Genomic DNA, 23,272 nt, shown 5'->3' with positions numbered 1-23,272 from the left:
GTCGTGCAATGGGTTATTTTCGAATACAGATTGGTTCATTCTACTATAGTATACTATTCAGCTTTATGTTACAGCAAGAAAATTATTTTGGTCTACCAGTATTATTAGTTGTGGATATACTCGTAGTGTAACAAGTGCAAAAAGTAAGCAAATCACGTCGAGTGGAATGAAGATTTTTTGCATGTGTTGCATACAACATTTTTCTCACGTTCATAAGAAAACCAATGAAACGTTTTTGGGACACAGCAGGCAAATCAGCGTGAAGATCGGGCTCTTATGTTATTTATGAATTTTCTTTGTCTTTTATCGGCCCCGAAAGAATGAAAGAAAATTAAAATGGTTCTTCTACTAACTATTATATTGAAATTAGAAGAAACACTTTTCCATTTTGATTGGAAATTTTTATAGTGTTTCGTAAGGCATGTTCAGTATTAATATGACAGAAGTTATGAAAAGAGCACGTGAAAGTGAAGCGTAGGAATTGTGAAAGTGATTAATAAAGTAGTAAAAAAAGTTATTTGATTAATGGCGCGAATTGCGTGAAATGAAGTTATGAATGGTTTCATAACATATAGTTTCGGTTCTCAGGTAGGAAGGTAAATGGAACAGGCACAACATGTGGAAAAGTAGAGAGCATAAAATATGTTATAACAAACTATTCATTAACATAGGAGATGTTTGAAACTGCTTTGTAAGGAACATGTTTTGAATATGTTATTATAGAATTTGTGAAATTTTTTTCGAAACTACTCCATTATAACTTTATTTCGCTGTATTTATACGTGGTATAAATTTTTGCATCCTTGCAATAGTTCTATCTGCCAGTATTTTTTAAAAATTTTGCGAATGATCTACCGAAGCAACGCATTGGTTACATTTCAAAATGCTCCATTCGTAGAATTCTTCAATTCTATATTTTAGCAAATAGCTTGAGTACACTTCGGTACTTTAGATATCAACTCTATGACATTACTCTATCGCCAAATGCAGCAGTTGTGAAATATTTTACAGGCTAAGAATTGACTGACTCACTTCTTACATCAAAAAATGGGAGATTTTTAAAAGAATTTTTTATAATTTCGACTTTTTTGACCGATGACTTACAAAATTTTGTTCTTAAATGTTATTATTCACTTACAATAAATATTTCGCCCCAAAAGCAAGCTTTTGACGTTGAATACTCAGAGCAAAACGATGAAGATTTCACATCATCGTTTAGGGAAAATAGAAAAGCACAGTTTTTGTGAAATTTCAGACACTCTTTAAATCGATTTTTACTTAATTGATATTATTTCTATACATATAATGAATTCTCGTTTATTATAATCGTCAATATTGTTCATTCTAAAACTGCAAATAGGATAATTGTTGGAATTAATATTTGACTGACGTTTCTACAACAGCAATTTCATTATTCATATCAAAGTAGCCTTGAGCGAATATCCATATTTGAGGCATTCATTTACAATTGTTTCATAATTTCTAAGGATATTTAATAGAATGCATATTTTAGAAATGTTAGTTAGTATTTATTTAATATCATAGAAATATAAAATATTATAATATTTGACCCGAAATTTAATGATTTTCATTACACTGGAGCACTAAACAATTCATTTCCACTAAATAATGTTAAATAAAGTTTTGTCTTTTACTTTTACCTAGGAAATCATTATTGTTCTAAATGTTCTTGATTTTAGGTTTCTTCTGTTTAAAATTAGTTTTCTTTTTAAAGAATTTTTCAAAGAAAGGAAGAAACTCACATTGACGATAGATGACACTGACCTTAGTTACCATCAAATAATATAGTTGACAGTTCAAGCTTTTTATTTGTTTTTATTTTATAACTTCTATTAAGTTATTGCTGCTTCTTAGTATTCATCTCGCGTTGTGGAGGCTACAAGAAAAGCAACATTTAATTTATCACCGCAAAAATCGGCTCTGCAGTATGATATTGCATATTCTAATTTTCTCTAGTAGTATAGAATGAAAAGCACTAAAATAAACTCCTGTAAACTCGTCTTTCGGGAAAATCCAGAAGATAAATCAAAAGTATGGAACTTGTCATCTTGGAGTGGAGTGAGTTTTTATGATAAACCAAGTGCGCTGTTTAAAAATAAGATTAATAGAAGAAAATATTTCTAGATAATAAAAGTTTTTAGGGAAAAACGTTTGAGAAAGTTTAAAAATGAAACATCAGATAAACATTTGCACAATCCATTGATAGATCAAATTGAATTCATTGTTGGAATTCCAAATACAAAGACAAGAAAATAAGTCGTTCTTTTCGAACTAATGGAAATTCTTTTCAATATTTCAACGAATATCTATTTCGACCTTCAATATTACTCCACGTAGTTTTTTTTCTAATAAACTCAAACTATACAATTGCAGACTCAAAATCAAATATAACAAAAACATATTTAACGAACTGACCATTAATGCTGAAGAAATTGCTGCTGGTTCAGAACCTACTAAGTTACAAGTTATTGATACAAACATCAAAAATAATATGATTATGTCTCGTTTACTGCTATTTGTTTGAAAAAATGTTGACATTATGTTTAACACGTTACATCGTTAACGTCATCTTTTAATGCTCTTGATGATAATTAAAAATGTCAGTTCTATGACATGAAGTATGTTATGTCTAGAAAAAACTTGAGCAAGCAGTAACAAGTGCCACGAAAACAAATATCAGTCTGAAAAAATCATAAAAAAGGAAAAAATGGCTGAATGATAAATGTGAAAGTGAAATACAACAAAAAAGGGAAGTTAGACAAAAAATTTTGCAAAACAATCAAAGAAAGAAACAAAGAAACTATGAAGGATGGAAAAAAGAATATTTAGAAGAACAAATAAAAACCATAGTGGAAGAATATCAAAGAAAGGTAATTTAAAATTTTTACAAAGATGTTAAACACATAAGAAAACACAACGAGAGTACTACCTTATATATAAAAGACAAAGAAGGAAATCCTTTAGATGACGAAAAGAAAAAATTAGAAGATGGAAAGAATATTTCGAAGAAATATTTAATAGACAATTTTGAGACCCACCCTGAAAGCTGTGAAGCCTGGATAATGACGAACAAAACTAAAGAAAAATTGAAAATCTCGGAGAGAAAAATACTAAGAAGAATTTTTGGAGAAAAGCAGACAGAGTTAGGATGGGAGAGAAGATCAAACCACGAATTTCACACACTTTTTAATGAGTTACCAATCAGCGCGGTTATAAAAACAAGGTTACAATGACTAGATCACTTAGAACGAATGGACGAAGACAGACTCTTGAAATGAGTTGCATGGAAGATACCAGAGGGCAAGAGGAAAAGAGGTAGAAAAAAAAACAGTGGAGGGAAGTAGTAGAAGAAGACCTTGCAGAGAAAAACATCTAGAGCTGGAGAAAGTAAGGTACCGGTATGTATGTTATGTCATACAAAATTGTATGTATATACCAGTAAAAATCTTTGGAATCACATTTTTTAATGATATACTCTCCTCTTAATATCCTTTAGCAACTGTCGTACTCTATCACCATGGTTCTTCAGCGCAATCATACTTACTCCAGCTTCTGTTAAAAGAGTTACCGATGATAAGGTTGTTCAAATACAAATAATTTGCAATAATACAAAAAATGTCTTTTTCTAGTAGATTGTACAGTACATGGGCCTTGTCTGTGGATTAAAGATAGTATTTTTACTAAGTAGCCGCAAAGAAATATAATTTCATATTATCTCCAACAGTAATAGTGTACACTCGTTTTTCTTGAATTTTAGTTCCCATCAGAGCAACACAAAAAACACCGATATTCTACATGCGTGACATTCCTTGTATGAGTGTCTGAGTTTTCGTTGACTTTTTAGCATCTTTTCCAATTTCGTCACTTATTTCAGAAACATCCATTTTTAATTTGTGACTTTGAGATATTTAACAGTTTAATACATATGTCAGTAAAAATTAAAAATTATTTAATCAAAATGTATTTTTGTCTATTATGTTATGAGTTCAGATTCATGGTATTTCAATTTGTTTTTCACAACTTCAGCCAAAACTTTGTAAGCCACGTCCAGAAGTGATATCCATCTATAATTTTCATACCAACTTTTATCTCCCTTCTTGAATATTGTACATATTATTACATTCCTTCCAAACGTTACAAATTTTCCGTATTATTCTGCACATTTTTCAGTATAACTTCTCCGCACTATTCAATAATTTCTGCTGAAATCCTATTTTCCCTACACTCTTATGGTTTCTTTAATTTTTTATCTGTTATAAGATTCCTCTATACATTATTTTCTCCACGACATCCAGCTTGTCATCTTTATTTTTTTACTTCATGCTAATACAAAAAACAACAAAGTTTAACATACTGAAACATTATATTCAAAAAATTTTCTTGTTAAATTTGCAGTCTAACGTCTAATAATGAATGATTGAAAAATCTTGAGCTTGAGTTTTACTTAGTGTGCAATTATACTTCAATAGTATCACCACTAGACATGTGTCTTATCTAACAATCAGCTTTCAAGTTACCTATTTATTATTTTCGAGTTAATAGTATGCTTCCTTATTTACCGTATTCGTGAATTTAGACACTGCTTTTGTGTGTATAGGGATCTTTGTTTGTAGAACAGACCAAGCCGACTGTACGCACATGGGTGTGTATTTTATGTGCCAGTTAATACATTTGCATATAGAAGACTAATTCGCATACCACTAACGGAATTCAGGTGGAAATACGTATAATAGATCTTGCGATTGTACTTCCCTTCTGAGAGATATTATACACTAATTAATACAATTACGCTCTAGTTCAATTAAAAATAGACAATTCATCATATAAAAGTGGAAGATTCATTCTAGTACGGAAGAATAAATGTCAAGGAAAGTTTTTGAAAGGATTAAAGGTTTCTAGTAAATGAAAATTCATTTTACTACTGTTAATCATAATATATTTTGAAATAATCGAATAAATGTTAACACGAGATGATAGTTTTGAAAAGTACTTTGTTGGCATCGTATCGTAATGCTTGGTGAAACATAAAAAACAATTTACTAGTACATTGAACAATACTGTGAAAGCAAAATTTCGTTAAATCGTCCCACTACAGGATACGATAGAAAATAATTGTAGAAATCTCCTATGGTTTGTTATAGAGATTTTTTATGTCGGTGAAGAGATATTCATGGGTGTGGTATATACAAATGTTTAATACTAGGATGGGCCATAATTTTTGCACTTTTGAAACTGTTATTAAAAAAGAAAATACAATGTATTCAAACAAATGTTTATTTAAAATTGAGAATATATAAAAAAAAAAACTTATTTCTTGAAAATAATATTGGCCGAATGGCCACCGCAGATTGGTGCCAAACGGGAAAAAAATCGATTTTCTAAAGTGCTGATTTAGATTATTTACTTTGTGATTCTCATATAAGATACAGGATCTAAGAACAGCATACATTTTCCATGTTTCGAAGATATTTCCAATAATTTAGGTCCACTATCAGAATAATTGAAGTTTGACTAAATAACACATTACTCTAAATGAGTATATATAGTTGAAAAAGACGAAGAATAATTATTAGGACACAGGGCAATAATCAAAGTTAATAACTTTATAAGTCCCAAATTTTGAATAAGCATTGAGAAAATCTATGATTACTAAAAAAGCTCCGGCTTCCTCCGAGAAATGGAATATTTTAGACTAGACATGTAAGTAAAGATTAGAACAAAAATCTTCTACCTATCCTATCATAACATTGCAAAAGAAGAAAATAATTACAGTACGCTTTTTCTTGCTCCGCTACCTTGTTCCCTTAATTTTCTTAAATAATATATTTCTACCATACTGAAATTCATAAATAGCAATGCAATAATCTACCAAAAAAAATTCAAGCTCTTCTATTTGCCATCCACAGTGCACGAAATTTTGTTGCATGATGTTAAAATAACGCAAAGTTGATTTTCTCGAAAAAGGCACAAGAAAGTAGGAATAAGAATTACAAGACTTTTGAGGATAAGAAACTCGTTTAAAATGTCTCGTATATCTACCAACAAACACGTGTTTCACAAGCTACTAGAGATCTTTTTATTACGAACATGAGACCTTAACCAAAGAAAAATCACAAGGAAATGCAGCTAAGCAGCTGTTAATCTAATGTCCTTGCATTCGAAATCGTGAGTTTTTTTTCAACTTTTAACTTTGAATCCTTAGTTTTATTATTTACAAAATTCGCCATTTGTTAAGTTTCATTGAAATTTTAATTGTAAGCAATACTTATTTTAAATATACTTTCCAAATATTTCTTGTAATTTGCTTTGAAAAGAACAACCTATCATGAAAAATTCCGATAAAAAAAGTTAACTTGATGTATTCCTTTGCTATAAGTCGAATGAGACCCCACTCCAGTTTTCCGATCTCGAAATTTTGATTTTTTTTTCGCTATTTGGTCATTCGGCTCCACTGTGTGCCGTCTCCCCGCTGCAATCCTGTAAACTAGTATGTAACTTACTTCTTCTAAATCTTAAATTGGAGTATCGTTCTTGGTTTATTCACGTAGAATCAACGTTTAAAAGCTCTATACAAAAAATCAGCTGGAGATAAGTCTCGAGTATTCCTTTAACGATTGGTAAACTCTAGTCAGATAAATGACGGTTTACTCAATCTTGCTGCATCTTGTTGTAACCTTCAAACTGATATGGTCCAAAAAATATTGTAGCGTTGCCAAATATTTTGTAAAGGTAACAGTTACTGACTTGATATGGACCAATCATTCGTTTTGAAGATATTACCAGACAAACCGTCAATTAAGGACAATATGCCATGCCTATTCAAGAGAACTGTCAGTATAGAAGTAGGCTAACACAATGACATTGTTCCACATGTTGTAACCCAAAACACTAATTAACTAAAAACACCAAAATAAGTGTATGTGAATGCTGAGAAAGCTGGAACAAGATTTATCCACTCTAAACTATCAGCCGTCTAAAGAGACGATTTGTAATATTCTCTTTCAGGTCTTGACCCGAAAAATGGGAATTATAATAGTACCTCGAATTGAACTTGCCGAGAATTTGTCTGCAGATACGAACAAATATTAATATACGGATTGTAATTATTGCAACAGCCGTATTGAATGTTATCATCCGTTTGAGTGGTGATCTCGATAAGTGAGGGTGTAGTTAATGAACATGAGTTCCAATAATTAATTTAAACTGACAATATCCTAGTTGGTATAATGAAATAAAGTGATAATTATGATTACAGACAAAACTTAGCTGATACAGTTACCACAAATTGAAATACCCAACGCTATGGATGAACAGTTATACAAATGTAGGTTCATTCAATCTATAAACTGAACCAAGTTCTTTTGTTTTAAAAATTTCTAAATTTCGTTAGGAATATCGGTCACTTTAACACTTTTGTTTTATCCATACTCGATTAAATTGTTCCAAGAAACCAAACCTTGGTTGTTCAGATATAATAAAAAGCTATAGTTAATGGTTGATAATAATATAAAAACTCTTTCTTTTAAAGTTTATTATATGATTTTTCGAAATATTAATCAAAAATAGAAAATATATTTTTTTTGCTATAAAGTTTGCTATTGTGATAATTATGTTGATCATACCCATTTTTGAAATTTTCAAATAGTTTCATATATTTAAATACAATCAAAAATACCGCACGTTCACAGTGATGTATTACGGTCTCCTAGTGTCGCTAGGTATCCCTAAGGATTTATAGGACCAAAAATTTTGAAAACAATTGATTTCTATACAACTCTTTAACTCCAGATTTGGTACACAGTATGATATTTTTAAGGTTGAGTATTTGTAAATAGGCGATAGAACCATTCTGGGGTGAAGTAGCTTTTGAATTTCAAGGGAGTTTTTTATCTGTCAGTTAATTTGATAAAATTCAGTCTCATACAGTGTACCAAATTTGGTATTTAAGTTAAAATTGAAGGCTTGCTAATAAATTAATGTTTTTCGCAATTTTGGACACTACTACTTTAAGAATGTAATTGATTATAGAAGTATATATACCTCAATCGTAATATTTTGAGCTCCCTTATACGCATCTGCTCTGTGTCGCTTCTTTGTGAATAGTGAATTTATGTAAATTCGAGATACCAAACTAGATATTTCCGTGCTCTGTGAAGCCTCTACATCAAGACAAGCCAAGGGGTCCACCTGCTGCTTGTAGTTGTTTGGAATATTAGCAGTGTCGATCAAATTAATAGACATATTAATTTTTATTTTTATACTCTATGTTTGTTTTCGAGATTAGAAGAGGTTAAAAAAAATTTAAATTTCAAGGATCTTGCGAAAACCAGAAGACCCCGTCGATGTCAGTTACTTTTGCATATTGAATCCGTGTCAATGACACAGAGGTAAAAATATAGAATATCCTAACCTTGAATCAACTGCTACAATTGCATAAGACACCAAAAAATTATCACAAATTCCGATAAAAAGTGAATATACCAAAAAATAAAATAGAGTTCTTACTTAAAACAGTGGAATTGGCTTGATAGTTGGTACTACGTATCTGCAGTTGGAATTTGTTTTTTGCAACCACATAAGATGAATGTATTGACATACCTCGTACCAAAAAGCTGGAAAATGTTTAATTATACAATGAAAATAAATTCCTATCTCTTTGAATCTCTCGCTTAGTATAAATTAAAGGATATTATGAGAGAATTAAAACTTGCGTCTGTGAAGTATCACAAGAATAGCTGATTTTAATATGGTGGGATGTTTCATGGCACTTCAAAGCGGTCATGGTCTGTAAGATCAGAGCTTTTAGTCGGAAAACAAAACGTAATATTTGAGCCGATTGTTGAAATGGAAAGTATTTATGCTACCTCTGCACAACAAGTTGTGGTTGATTAAACAATTTAATAATAAACAGGATAAAAGTTCATGAGCTTTTGGATTTTTGAAAAAAATTTTTCCCTAGTTATCAGAAGTAAAAGTTGAAGTTGGGGCGTTTGTTGGTCCGCAAAATAGACAGATTTTTCTAGATGACAAATTTCACTGATTCGAAAACAGTATGTTTTTGGATGTTTGATAAAGATGAAAACTACGAAACTTAAGTTGGGGATATGCTGAAAAAATTTAAAGCCACAGGCTTCTTCCCTTCTAGAATATTAGGTAAAAGTTGTTTATTAAACCACTTTCCAAATAATTCTGCTGTCATATTTTCATGATAATCAGCTGCACATTTTTTATTTTTTTTTAAGAAGAATTAATTAAGCATTAGGCACGAAACCGTCTTTGCTTCCATTCAAACACCAATTTTTACTTTTGTCAAACCAACCGAAATTCACTACGAGTACATCGTGACTGTCAAACCATGCTTTATCTAGATAAATTATATGTCTATTAGAATTTCGGTAATCTTTCACCTGACGCAACTAATCTTGTCGTCATCGACCATCCTTGACGATACGGTTATTGCCATCCGTTTGTTCTGTTTAAAACAACATGCTAACAAAACTTGATGCAATGTTTCTAAACTGGTATAATTGTATTCTGGATAATCTGCTACTTTTTGTTGTATTACTTCTAATGTCTGAACCCTGTTCTCCTCATATAAACTATAAATTGTCCTACGTATAAAATCTTGAGTAGCTTTTTCAATTGATTCCAGTTTTTCTTTATATGTTTTTCGGTTCGGTGAGTAATCCACAGCAACCCCTTGGATGTCTATTAGATAAATGGAAAATTTATTTATTCTAGTTAATTCAGCAATTATTATTATGATTGCATTATCAGATTGCTGAATATTCTCCTTTTTTAAACATTCGATATTTAAAATAACTTGCTATGTTTATAAATCTAAATATTTATTATTATTGTTTTCATTCGCCCATGATATAAAGAAAAACATATTTCTATTTATTTAAAGCAATTTATGTCTACGTGGACTGACGGTTTGTTAGATGTTTACCGAATTTTATACGGGGAGTAAACATGATTTTACATTTAATTTGGTGTGAGTGTCGTGAGTATTGATTGATATTTATATATTGATTGTTCCTCACATAACTGTCTTCTGCAATTGATATTGGAAGAACTATACATATGATCATTTAGATCAATTTATAAACAATATAGAAACGTATTCAGAAGAGCAAGTTATCAACAGGTCATTGAGAGATATATTATTATCACGGCCAGTACGATGAACATATGATGAGAGAAAGTACATATTATGAATAGTAAACGCGCACACTTTTAAATCTTGTTCTGTTTTTATCAAGTTATTTTGATACTAGAAATAAATTAAATTCACATTAATTGTGAATTGAGAACACAGATTTTTAGAAGCATACTTCAATCAGTATTATAAGTCAAATATTATATGGAAATTTGTAATCAATGAACATTTGGGGTACTGGTATTACCATGTTAACTACGCTACTTAATCTCCACTAACTATTAACGAGTGTCTTTAATTAACTAATTAATTAAATAACTAAATATAAATAATTTAGGAATTACAGGTGAGGAAGTCTGATCTACTTACCTTCAGTTGGTTATTGGTCGAGTTGAATCGAATTTTCTTAAGCGACGATACTGAATAGTATTGTAGTATTGGTAATATTGTTATGAACTCGCCCCCTGATATAAACCGTTTATAAAAATGATAATACAATATAATTGATTTATCTTCAAAATTAAATATTGCATTGAAAATCATTAAAAAAAGCAAGCTAGTAATGAATACAAAAACTTCGTTATTTGCAGACTATTAGGTATGTGAAAGATTATGGATGAACTATCAGAGATAATGATGTTTGTTTTTCAACAATGTTTTTATGTATTGTACAGTGAATACCCATTCATGTTGATTTCGACTCTTTCATCATCCAAATGGCCGACAACGGAACAATACAACCGCAACTCTACCGCCATTTTGCGTTACACCTAGTCACTACGAGGATTGCTACTAAGTGTAGAGATAAGGAAAAAAATATTAGAAATATTCTCCTTGAAGATCAATACACTTTTGCAGGCATATGAACCAATTGTGGAAGCATTTTCTCAATTCCGATTGAGGTACCTCCAGAACATGTGATTTGTAGGCATCAACTGCTTCTTCAGGTATAGATAAACTTTGACCTCGTAATTTATTTTTGATCAGCGATTCGTTTCCCTGATTTTTTCTGACACTGCTGGTAAACAAATGCTGGTGTACCATACAGAATTGACCTTTTACGTTGTTCTAATGAAACGGTGGCGATATATCCAGTTATTTAGAAAAAACAGGCGATCATTTGCGTCGAAGTTCTTCATACGCGAACAACTTTTGATGGATTTGTCTTGTCTTGAAAGACCCATACAATCGATTGTTGTTGATATATCGTTTCAAGAAAAATCTACCCCGAATAACTTTTGTAGCACACATAGGATCGGTGGGGATTTTTAAAACTTTATTTGTAATGTAAACCATATCTCTTCCAATATTTGGCTTTCCGGGAATTTTTATTATTTGACCACTATTTTTATGTCTAAATTGACCGGACTACATTGTATTATTTGAGCATGTATTCATAACCATCGCAAGAATATAAAACTTATTACTCACAATTGACTAAGATCAAGATACTGGAATGAGAATTGGGTACACATGTTCCTTTGTAAATTATCGAATACAAATTATTTTATCATTTCTTCAGTATAAAATGTTTTTATGTTCACCAGTTAACGCCACCGACTGGCGAGTAAATCTTCAAGTATAGCGTCAAAATTTGTTATTACGCACATAAAAAGAGTTACCATATAGAAGTACAATTGAAGGAAATATTGAGCTTGCCACATTCTTGTGCAGTTACATTTCTTTCGGAGAAAACGATACAACTTTCTCATGATGTATGATGATTTTGTATAAAACGTGTTTCGGGTTATGTATACAAAGTAGTGCCTTTTTTTCATGATAAAATTTACAAATCAGATTATGGATAATTTTATTGACACACAATATTATGTTATAAATTACTTTGCAAATTATCAGCAATAAAACAGTGGCTATAATTGCAAAGTAATGCAAGAACTCCATAAACAGCAAAACGAACATAATACTTGAAGTTTGACCTTGTTTCTAGTTACAAAGTAGTAAAAACTCTAAAGTTTGTACAACATAACTGATTTCTTATTGAAAGTTCGATCACATTGAAATTTCAAAAAATATTTGGATATCAAATCATTGGAAAGTTGCTTTTGGCACTGCAGCCGTAGATAATTATATCCTGTAGCCCCGAAAAATCAATTAGATGATAAAAAACCCCACTTCTAAAACTAATGCTATTTGCTTATGTAATCAATTCGTAGAAATAGCCACTGAACCGCTTACTGATCAGGTTTTCTGATGACAATGGATGCTGCATCGATTCTAATTAGAACAAGAGAGAATTAAACCGAATTACATTTACATCTGACCCGTACGGCTGACTTAACCTAACAAAATTAATCGCTGCACTTTGTGTTTGATTCTAAGTTAAAGCGCCGATTCCCCCAGTGATTCGATTAAATTAAATTGAATTTTCCAAGGCAAAAAATATTACACACAAAATCATTACTGATTAGGAGGACTTCGATAATTACATCAAATATTAAACATAATATACAGAGTCTCCAGAAATTCTCGTGTCAAACACAAAGTACGGATAATAGATGTCTATGTAACTAGTTTACATTAATCCAAAAGTTACTCTTAAGGGAACTAATGGTTGAGTTTTTTGAGTAAATACATTCGTGGGCAAAAATATCGACACCCTTGCAATCGTAAGACACTGACAAAAAAACTGAACATATCCGTTAACAACAAACAGTAATTCTACCTAAAAATGGTTATGAAGCTGCTCAAGGGGTCACCCTATTGCGACAAAAACAGAGTGAACGAGAAGTGACCAGTGCGTTGAACGTAAATCAGTTTGCTGTTTCAGAGTTTACCGTCGTTACTAAGAGACTGGTAATATTAATCGAAGACGCAGTTCAGGAAGAAAAAGAGAAAGATGAGCGATTTATGGTTAGCAGAAGACCAGACCAGCTAACCAGAAAACTATGGTTTAAGTGATTGGAAATTGAAAAAGTCAAGATAAAAACTCAAACCTCAAAATAAAAAAAAAACACAATTTTACAGAACTAGCTCCCACGTTGGATGCTTCTGACAACCAGAAAAAAAAGGATTTATAATGTTCAAATTTGACATTTATAGTGAGAGCACTTTAAAAACAGAATCATCTTCATATTGCTCTAGCTTTCTGATGATACAACTTCTATTTAAGACTTTATAGTAGGAAAGAGGGATGAAAAATAATAGAAACATCTTCACGCATGAACATCATACAATTTTTGGGCTTCCAAATCTAACAAATACGTCAAGATACTTTGATAAGTAGTATTATATTATTTTTCCATACAATATGAAGCGTTATCAGATTCTTGATTGACTAGGTCAAGACAGTAAAGTAAATTATTCTCAAAAATCCGACTTTATTCATCATATGTACCAAGTGATACATGTGAAAACCGTTTCGGTTTATAAGTGGTTTAAAATCAGATTTCAATTTTGACCATCTTTTCATCACTGGAGCCTTTTGCATTCTTTTGAGGTCTGCAAAGGGGTAGTAATTGTCAGGGATGTAACGGAAGTGGTTATATTGGAACCGAAGTCGGAGTTGGAGTTTTGATATTTGAGTTGTCGGAACTGGAGTCGGAGGCAGATGAGAGATCTGCTGTACTTTGTCCATTCATTTATCATCTTTTCAACAGCTTCCTCAGAATATAACGTTTGTTTTCAACCTATCAAAAAGTGAATGAAGAAATGGACAAAGTGAAGTCGAGCAAAATTGAGGTTTAGCAGTTTAATCGTCCACATCGTGTAGTATTATAGATTTATCCATCACGTTTTAATATTATAGGGAAACAGTAGCACAATCTATTTTAAAATGATGTAAAACATTTAAACAATAATTTTCCTTGACTGTACATTTAAGAGCCAGTTTAATAAAATGAAATGTACAGATATTTTAGCCTCTTAAATATCAGTAGTGAGAAATAAATGAAAAATTCAGTACAAGTTGTAAATTAAATCATTTGAACTAACTCCAGAAGAAGCAAATTATATTTAACAAAAAAAAAAATGAATTTTCTCGTTTGTGATTTCTCATTCCGTTGAAATTTCATTAATTTTTTCTTGGATTAGATCTTATATATGTCTTCCGTTGAATGTATGACATTTCAAAATAACTTTGACTGATTTAGTATTAAAATTACTCCATTTTTACTTCATCAAAGTATCTTTGAGAGTAATTTTATTTGGCTGCTTGGAGAGGTGTTGAATTCGAACGCTATGCTGCAGTTTCTAGTTTATTTAATTCTCCGGGTTCAGGATGATATACACACACTTTAAATGACCTTTTAACAATGTAGTTCTGCTTCCTTTTCGTGAATATATCTTATTCCAAAGTTTACACTTTGAGGTATTCGCGGACACTTCATTGGAGAAATTCCAAATAACGCTTGTTTCTAGTTCCATTATTAGAACTCAAATAATGTCAAACATTAAATAAAAACACACAGCACTCATCTGAAAAAAAAACAAAGAAATGAACCGTCTTCCTCAAGTACGAAATGACAAGTGAAAAAGTAAGAAGCAGTAAGCACATAGCGCAATTCTCTACGCGACAAGTATAAACATGTTCATACACAATGCACTATTTCGCCCTCCGATTTAAAAGTATCGGAACTGAAGTCGAAATTGGAGATCTAATATCAATCACTAGTAATTACTGAGGAAGAGAGAACTGGAGAGAATACTAACTTGTCAAGCAAGAGTCAATTCGATCGCGGTTTTCATTGATTTGTTACACGATGCATTATCTTGTTAGAACAATTTTCGGTTCATTCGCCAGTAAGGACCTTTTTTAATTATCGATGCAATAACGCTATTCAATATTCAATGTTGATGTCTAAACAATCGATCAACAAGATCGTCGTAAAATCATAGGCCACAAGATTGATGTTCGAGTTTTTAGTTGCTTCAAGAGTTTTCACTGAATGTTCTTCAAATACCGGAATTAATTTTATTTTTTTATTCTGTTTTAGAACGTTAAATGTTTAAACGATGATTTGGAATTTTTTAATTTATGAATTATTAGATTTCAGTGATTAGAATGTGGAAATATACATTATTAATAGAATCAACTTTTTATTAAATGATAAGCATTCAATGTTACTCATAAACCGGATTATGGTTAACAACGCAGTTTTATGGTAATAATTACGTAGTATTTAGAATAACAATCACGAATTTGAAATGAAGTATTTTTCGCAAAAATACAGAGTCTAGTAAGTTGTATTCTGATTTCTTTTGTCAAGCAATAGTTCTTCACCTATATTTCTCGGCCCTATTCACTTGCTTATGTTCTTCAGCCAAGAAATTCGCTTTCTTCTCTGTCTTTGACCATTCTTTTTTTTCCTTTTCCCAAACATTTGATGATAGGTCCACATTTCCAAAGCTTCCAATTTATTGATCTCTGATTTTTTAATAGTTCATCTTCATATACCACAAAGCAATACCCACCATACATAACATCTAGTTTGTAGCATTCTTAGTTTCGTGCTAATATCTTTGGTGGTGGGAGCTGTTGGAGGATATTCTTTGAAAAAATAATTTCTATGTCATCTGTTATCAATTTGTTTGTTGTCAAGTGAACGATTTTGTACCAATATAAATTATCTCCTTCATCTACATTTGTTGTTTTTCATACTTTCATTAATTTGTGATGTTGAATTTTGTCAAAATACTTTTCCTAATCAACAAAGCATAGAAAGACATCTCTGCAGTTCTGCAGACCATGTGGATACTGAATGGAACATCTCTTGTCCTCAGACCGTTTCATATTTGAAATAGATTTTTAATGCGTGACTAATTAGTCAGTATTCACTGTCTTTCTATTCATTTTTTAAATAACGAGGAATATTTTTGGTCCAAAGGAAGCAGTTGCCCTAATCTTACACTTTTTGGGATTTTCCACTTTTGGTTGGTCTATTTGGAGAATGTGACTTACCATATTGTGTTACCACCTGTCACAATGCATTTTAAAAAATCCAGTAGTGGTCAAGAAACTTTTGGTCGCATGGGTGAGGAAACTTTTCTATAGACCTGTTATGAGATGCAAGATCTTGAAACTAGTTGATTAACGGGATAATGACTATTAGAGAGTCCAGTAGAAAAATATAGCTGAAAAATGAGGCTATAATTTTTTTGTGATAATGTGCTATGTAACAAGTCGCGTTGATTCAAGAATTTTTGCAGGTTAAATATCTTCCTGACTATCCGCATCAGTCTTACTAGATTCAATATCATACATATCATACAAATACTTCTTCTTCTAGTCATGGCTAATTTTGGAACAAAGGCGTTACTTTGAAGCATATTTATATTTTTATACTTTACAAAGTCTTGGGTATTTCAAAACCTAAAACAGAATAATCAGATATCCTTGAGATATAGGATTTATTCATTCAAACATGACGTTCTTAATTATTCTACCTTCGTTGCTTATCACTCCAAACACATAAATAATACTTCAACAATTTTCTCTTCCAGTTCATTCAAAATTCTCTTCCTTTATAACAATTAATAATTTATTACAACTATACCGTGGTAGTATTTCTTCATTTTTGCCACTATCAATCTGTTAGATCAGTACTAAATTATTGATACAACATCACTGAGAGCTGTAACATTTCACTCTTCAAAAAAGAAGACTTATATATGATAGAGATTAGACAAGAAAATTTAATTTTTGAAAACTGAAATGTTGCAGCTCTTAAATTCGAGGCTGATTTGCAGGAAGATAGATAGGATGGTGGATGGTAGATACTGCAAGGTGACCATCCAGCTAGATACCTAGTTATACACGGGAGTGAGCGACCATCCTAGGGAACCGCCTAGCCACCTATATCTGTCGTGTTCCATATTCCATACTGAATACACTGTTTACATCAACACTACATAACAACACTACCGTGTTCAGAGATTTCAATACATTGAATTGATCTTCAATTAGCCAAGTTTGATGCTTGATGAGCCCGTCATTGAAAAAACACTACCAACCGACTAGAATTTTTTCCTCATTTCCTTGAAACAGTTTAAAGCAAGGTTAACCTTATTAGAGCAAACCTGACAAGATCCACGCTAGGAATGCATTGGGATAACCCTATTTGAATAAATTAATTATTTATTAGCTTTCCCTGATCAGGAAGAACCTCTCAGAATCTCCTCATTGGAAAGAAAACTATTTCTTATCAGGTTATCCTGACGAGGTCCATACTAGGATTATATTACATTGACCCTATTAAAAATTAATTATTTTTCAGCAGGTCTTCCTGATCATGTCCATACAAGGTATCTTGAACTGAAGTAACAAACGTTAGTTTAGACATGAATTTCCTAACGTGTGTATATCGTCACGGTGCAACAAAAACGCAAGGTAATTTTTGTGAGTTTCTATGAAATTTTAAGTGTATATCTTCAGTGGAAAAACAATGGATGTGTACATTGTGCCAATATTTCTTCAACTTTTTAGGGATTCATTACCATAAATGTACTTTGTTTCAATATTTTTCATATTTTTGGAGTTTTGTTTTGACTTAAGTGTATTTTGCGTCAATATTCGTTTCAAATTTGATTTAAAAGTTCGTTTTTGTGTCTTGATAAGTTTAACTTTTTTCCAAAAATTACGTAAATAAAAATATTTTAATTTTGGTGTATTTTGTTATTATTACGCGTATTCAAACAATCCAAAAAATCATTATTTTTATTACAGGCTACAGCAATTTAGAAAAAAATCAATAATGAATGAGTGTACACAGAAGATTCTGCAGCTTTCTAGTTTATAAAATGCAACTCAAGAAAGTGAGTTCAAGGGACATCTCAGAAAGTCAGAGTGCCATAATTCAAACAAAGCTATTACCATCAATCATGAGAATAGAAATGAGAACCTGCCATGTAATTCATACCAGTGTTTTCCTGAAAAGTTAGAGCCATAGAAACTTAGCAATAGAAGCAATTGTATCATAAATGAAAGCTACGAAAAAAGGAGAGAATATAGGAGTTTTTCCGATTTTTTGTGCGAATTTAACGACAATTGTTATACACTCTCTTCTTCTACATCGTTAAGTTCGGACTGCCTCTGCCTCTGAAAACAGCGGTCGACAAGAAAACACGACTAATTCTTCTATTTTGTTTATTTTGATTTGAAAAGAAAACAACCAGAGTGGAATTCCATAGATATTCAACCAAAAATAAGACGTTATATAGAGGCCAGAAAATTTAAATATTTAATTCTGCAACCTACTCAAACCCTTAAATTTGGAATAGCTGATAATGAGAAAAATTATGTCAAAAGTCCAGTTGAAAGTAACATAATCTCTCAATTTTACAAATATTTTTACGATCACAATATGCCTGATTTTCATATTATGATGCTCTTTTTTAACGTTTTAGTTTATTTTATTCTTTCTATCTGGAGAAATTACAGAAACACTCGATTGGATAAGTTGTTTACATCTATTAACAAAATTTCAATTGTAAAGCATGTATTTTTTGATTGTTACTGTTAAATTCAAGAAATAGCTTGGAAACTTTTGTCTCTCTTTAATTAATTTAATTAAATTTAAATTTAATTTCAATTTTAGAAGTTGCACCTTTGTTTTACCGGAACTGCGATATATAACAATGGCTCGTGCCTACAGATGAAAATGTGCTGTTGTTTTAGTTCTTTCAAAGTGATGGTTGATACCAAAGTAAAGAAAATGTGTTCCCAACATTGGAATTTTTTATATTATAGTACAAATTACTGATTTTATGACAAATTAAAAATTGAAATAAACGGAACCAAATAGATTAAGTGTAGTGTAATAGAAAGGGCTTTCGAAACATTAACAAAATTATTTTATGATTTTGACAGTTATTCATAATTTGATATTTTGGAAGAGAATACAGTGTTTCTGATTTGTTTTTTTTTTTTTGGTTTATCCCAAAATGTTATCAAGGTTTATTACTTTTATTAAATATGAATTTTACAAACAAAATTTATTGTAGATATAAGTAATTGAGTATTCTTATAAATAATTTTTGCTTGTGTGAACCTCTTAGTAATCCAAGGCAATCCTGATGAGGACCAGGTTAAGTAATCAGAACCGTATAAGGTAAGCCTTATAAAGATCTTATTAGACAATTACATTACTGATCTGCGTTATATCCTCCTCAGGTCCTTGTCAGGTTATCCTGACTTATTTACCAGGTTGTGGAATAACCTGATAAGGTCGTTGTTAAGTTTAACTGTAGTACAGCTGTATTATATATAAGTACATTTATTTATATACTATTTCTCTCTTTGAATCCTTTTACGAAGGCTGACAATAATTATTATTAAAACTGCTATTGTCAACACACAAATTTCCAAGTAAGTGAGTTTTAGTCTATCTAGATTTTTGGGTTCAATCTTTTTTTCTTCATATTTTAACGAAGTTGGTATCGCTTACTGTGAAACCAAATTTTGTAGTTTTTCGTTAAGGATTAACACTCTTCTCTCATTCGTTTCAATATCTAGATATTTATTTATAATATTATGCGATAAATCCATGATAGTATAATGGTTCCTTGAGATGAAGTCCAGAATAGAATTACTCAGGGATATGAATATTATGGTGTTCGTGTTTATTCAACTGTTTCGGGTTATATGTGGATATAGAATTGCTAAGACTTTTTTTACCTCATCAATTAATCTAAATCTTCTTCTTCTTTCTCTTTTGTTGAGACTTGGTCTTATTTCTTCTACTATTCAGCGTCTTAAGAAGTAGATGTCCAGCTTCCGTACCATCTCTTGGTCTCCTTGAAGTTGTTGTTTCATTCTGTGCCCATTTAGCGTCGTCTCGCCAATATCGTCGACTGGATCTCGTGCATCATACTATATCCTGAATTTTCATATCTTCTCTTATAGTTTTGTTTCTTATTTGATCTCTTAGGCCCCCTTCTCTAACGATTGTTTTGAATATGCAGAAGTGTTATTTACTTCGGTTCGTTGTTCTAAGTATGTACATTGCACAAATTTATAGCTAGTTTACATCTTGTAGGCTCTTGCTATTACTATTGATTCTGTTTTTTTCACAGATATCTGCATATAAAGGTTATCGGCTTTTATTTGGAACTAATAAAGCAAACGCTGTAGGTCATTCTCGTTATCGGCTATCAAAATTATGTCATCAGCGTAGCATAATATCGCTATCGATCTTCGTTCCATCTTGTATCCTCCAGAAACTTCTTTTACGCTATTATTTATTCTATCCATAATTAAATGGGCTCAGACTCCCTGCTTGCCAAATTCTTGTTAGTATTGGAGCTTGTTCGGTAATCCCTTGTTGTGTTTTGATCAGTTTTGTTAATTTTATTGAACTCTTCTATCACTTTTAGATAATTTACGGGTTTTCAGTGTTCCCGAAGTATATCAATGATGATATATTCATAGGATTTTCAAATTATTTGTATATTTTCTCTAGGACCTTGTTGGTCTAATATTCTATTCATTACTTTTTTGTAATGATTCATAATATATATATATATATATATATATATATATATATTTGATGTTGAAATCAATGATAATAATGGATGGAATATAATGAATTAAAAATTCTGAACAAGTGAAAAGTCGATGCAATATCGGCGCGAGAGACTATAGTCGTATAGACAATAATTACAGTCTTTCATATTAACGACAGGATTCGAAACCTTTCGAAAATAGGATTTGAAACTGCGCCGAAAATAAGAAAAAAGTTTGTATTTGAGACGAAATTTTGTATGAGAAAAATCACATCAATTTAATTAATTTTTCCCTAAAAATGCCGAAATTTTCTTTTGTTTCGGCACATAGCACACAGCTACATAGGAATTAATTGCAAAAACCCGAGCTCGCTATATGCTTTCTGTGAGGAGATATCGTTGCTACAGACGGACGGACATACGCATGGACATACAAAACACTAGTAATGCCGCATTCTTTTGTAAAAAATGCGCTAAAAATAGATCCTACTGGAAAGAACTTGTCAAAAAAGAGCAAGAAGAAAATGGTATATTACAAGAACAACAAATACACTTTAAATTAGATGAATTACCATTAGGTTAAACAATAATTCAACTGAATAGTAAATTGGCACGTTTTAGATCCAATTTCAATTATGAAATAATACATATGAAGAAAGGGAACTCATTATTCATAGCAATGTTTCCTCGACAATCCAAATTCCTTGAACAATAACTAATAACTAACCTTGTCACAGCAACAATGGTTGTCGCGTCATGAACACAATCCACGTTAATATGCACTTTGAATGTGTAGTTTTGTACCGAAACCCGTTAGTGTTTGTACTAAAAAGAAAATTTTGATATCCATCATTTATAGCAATTTCCAAATTTATCAACAGATAAACATATTGTAAAAAGATAAAGGCGTTTATTATAGTAAGACAGATAATAATCATTATTTTTAGATTGATGCTTGTATATGACGATAAACTAGTAAATTATAATATACCAGTCAAATAAATTAGATAAAAGTTAAGGATCAGGAAGCATGCAAACTGAAAAATGGAACTTTTTGTTCACGTTTGATCGATTACCTATACAAACAAAATTGATCTTATATTTATGTATACATAAATCTTCATTCTTCCCACACGAACAAGATTTTAATTATTTATTTTGCTATAATCCTCATATTTCTATTTTTAAAGGTGTTGAACGTAAAATTTTGCCCGTACTAAGAATATTTACCAATATTAATTTGAAAAAAATAATATCTAGTAGAGTGTTAATTCTTTATTACAACTAATTCCATTCAAATAATCATATTGAGAAATCGATAATTATCTATCGTCAGACATATTCATAAATATGATAATGTTTCTCCAAAGTAGTTTCTATAAATATAAGGTGTGATAAATAAATCAGAAAATTTCATTCAGACTACTGAACTTTGCTGGAAATATATTCATCCCAATGTTAAATAGTTGCTTAGAAGAACTTACAACTTTTCTCGTTATGAATTCTCTCTGCTTTTTCTGTAGTAATGTAAATGTCGGAAGTTGAGTGAAAATGTTTCCATCCAAGCACACTTTTCGTAGGATAGTAGATCTATGAATGCTTAAAGCTTAGTCAACTAAATAAGACGATGTATTTTATTTTTGTACAGATGTACGCCTCTGGAGTTTAAATTTAGAGTTTTAACCATAGGCTCAAATTTTATCCCCATATCTGCATAAGAAAGATGTAAAACCAAATATGATTTTATTTTTTTTGTCATTTCGAAGGCTCGGAACAAACTTTTCACTCACTTGTCCACATTTTGATCCGTTTCTGAGGTCAAAAGATATATCGACCGTTGCTCGTCCTTCATTGCGCATTTCCACTTTCAAACCGCTCATATATATTGGAAACTTATTGATGCAGGTGAGAAAACTGAGAGACTTCTTCTTCTATAATGAAAGTTTAGAAACTATGAAAAACTGCATCTACATTTATATTTTATATATTATATATATTAAGAGAGAAACCACAAAAATTATATCAATGACTATAAATGTGATATTGCTGGTGTATATTAGTTTTTTTTTATTCATAGTTTCGCCATTTAAGTCTTTCGTGTGCTTCTGAAGATATTCAACGTCAGAGATCACAAAAATAAATTTTAATCGATTCCATTTGTTTTAAAGCTAACAATTAACAAACGTTCAATCTTTGCAGAAATCAAAAATAACGTAACACGTCAATCCACGCTTTACGTAATGATATCGCATAGATATCATTATCATTATATTCAGATATCAGATGACAAGTTCTGGGCTTCGAAAAACTTCATCATTCTGTTCATCTACCTAGTTCATTGTTTTATCACACCTAGTATGTGAACACAATGTTTTTTGGTGAAGGTAGAATTTAACTAACACCAGTGTATGATAAATTCTAGAATACTGTCACAGAGGTCTTTCAAACAGATATTTCTTTGTAAATCTTTGGAACTTATAAAATGTATTTGCCATTTTTAATTCAGAAGGTAGCTGATTGAATAATTTGTTGGCATTGAAGATGATGGCATTTTTTACCAGATCAGAAGTGGGTATTGTTAAATAAATGTCCAAATTTTTTTCACTAGTAGGGTAGCTATAAATGGGTTTA

At 31.1% G+C, this 23,272-nt stretch overlaps 1 protein-coding gene across 12 annotated transcripts in view; it reads right to left on the bottom strand.

Annotated features, from left to right (window-relative positions):
- The window catches only part of LOC130903759 (glucose transporter type 1), a 555,907-nt gene that overhangs the window by 202,732 nt on the left and 329,903 nt on the right, over positions 1-23,272 (bottom strand). For 2 of the 12 annotated variants that reach the window (XM_057816022.1, XM_057816025.1), the window contains exon 1: positions 21,369-21,477. The exons of the other annotated variants lie outside the window; for them this stretch is intronic. The gene's annotated coding sequence lies outside the window, so the exon portion shown is untranslated. Of the gene's footprint in view, positions 1-21,368; positions 21,478-23,272 lie in introns of those variants that run through there. 12 annotated transcript variants of the gene reach the window in all.

This window comes from Diorhabda carinulata, chromosome 2, assembly GCF_026250575.1.
Source record: "Diorhabda carinulata isolate Delta chromosome 2, icDioCari1.1, whole genome shotgun sequence".
In the NCBI taxonomy this organism is placed as follows: Eukaryota; Metazoa; Arthropoda; class Insecta; order Coleoptera; family Chrysomelidae; genus Diorhabda; species Diorhabda carinulata.
Note: the sequence above shows the minus strand (reverse complement) of the source record. Positions and strands in the feature narration are given on the sequence as shown.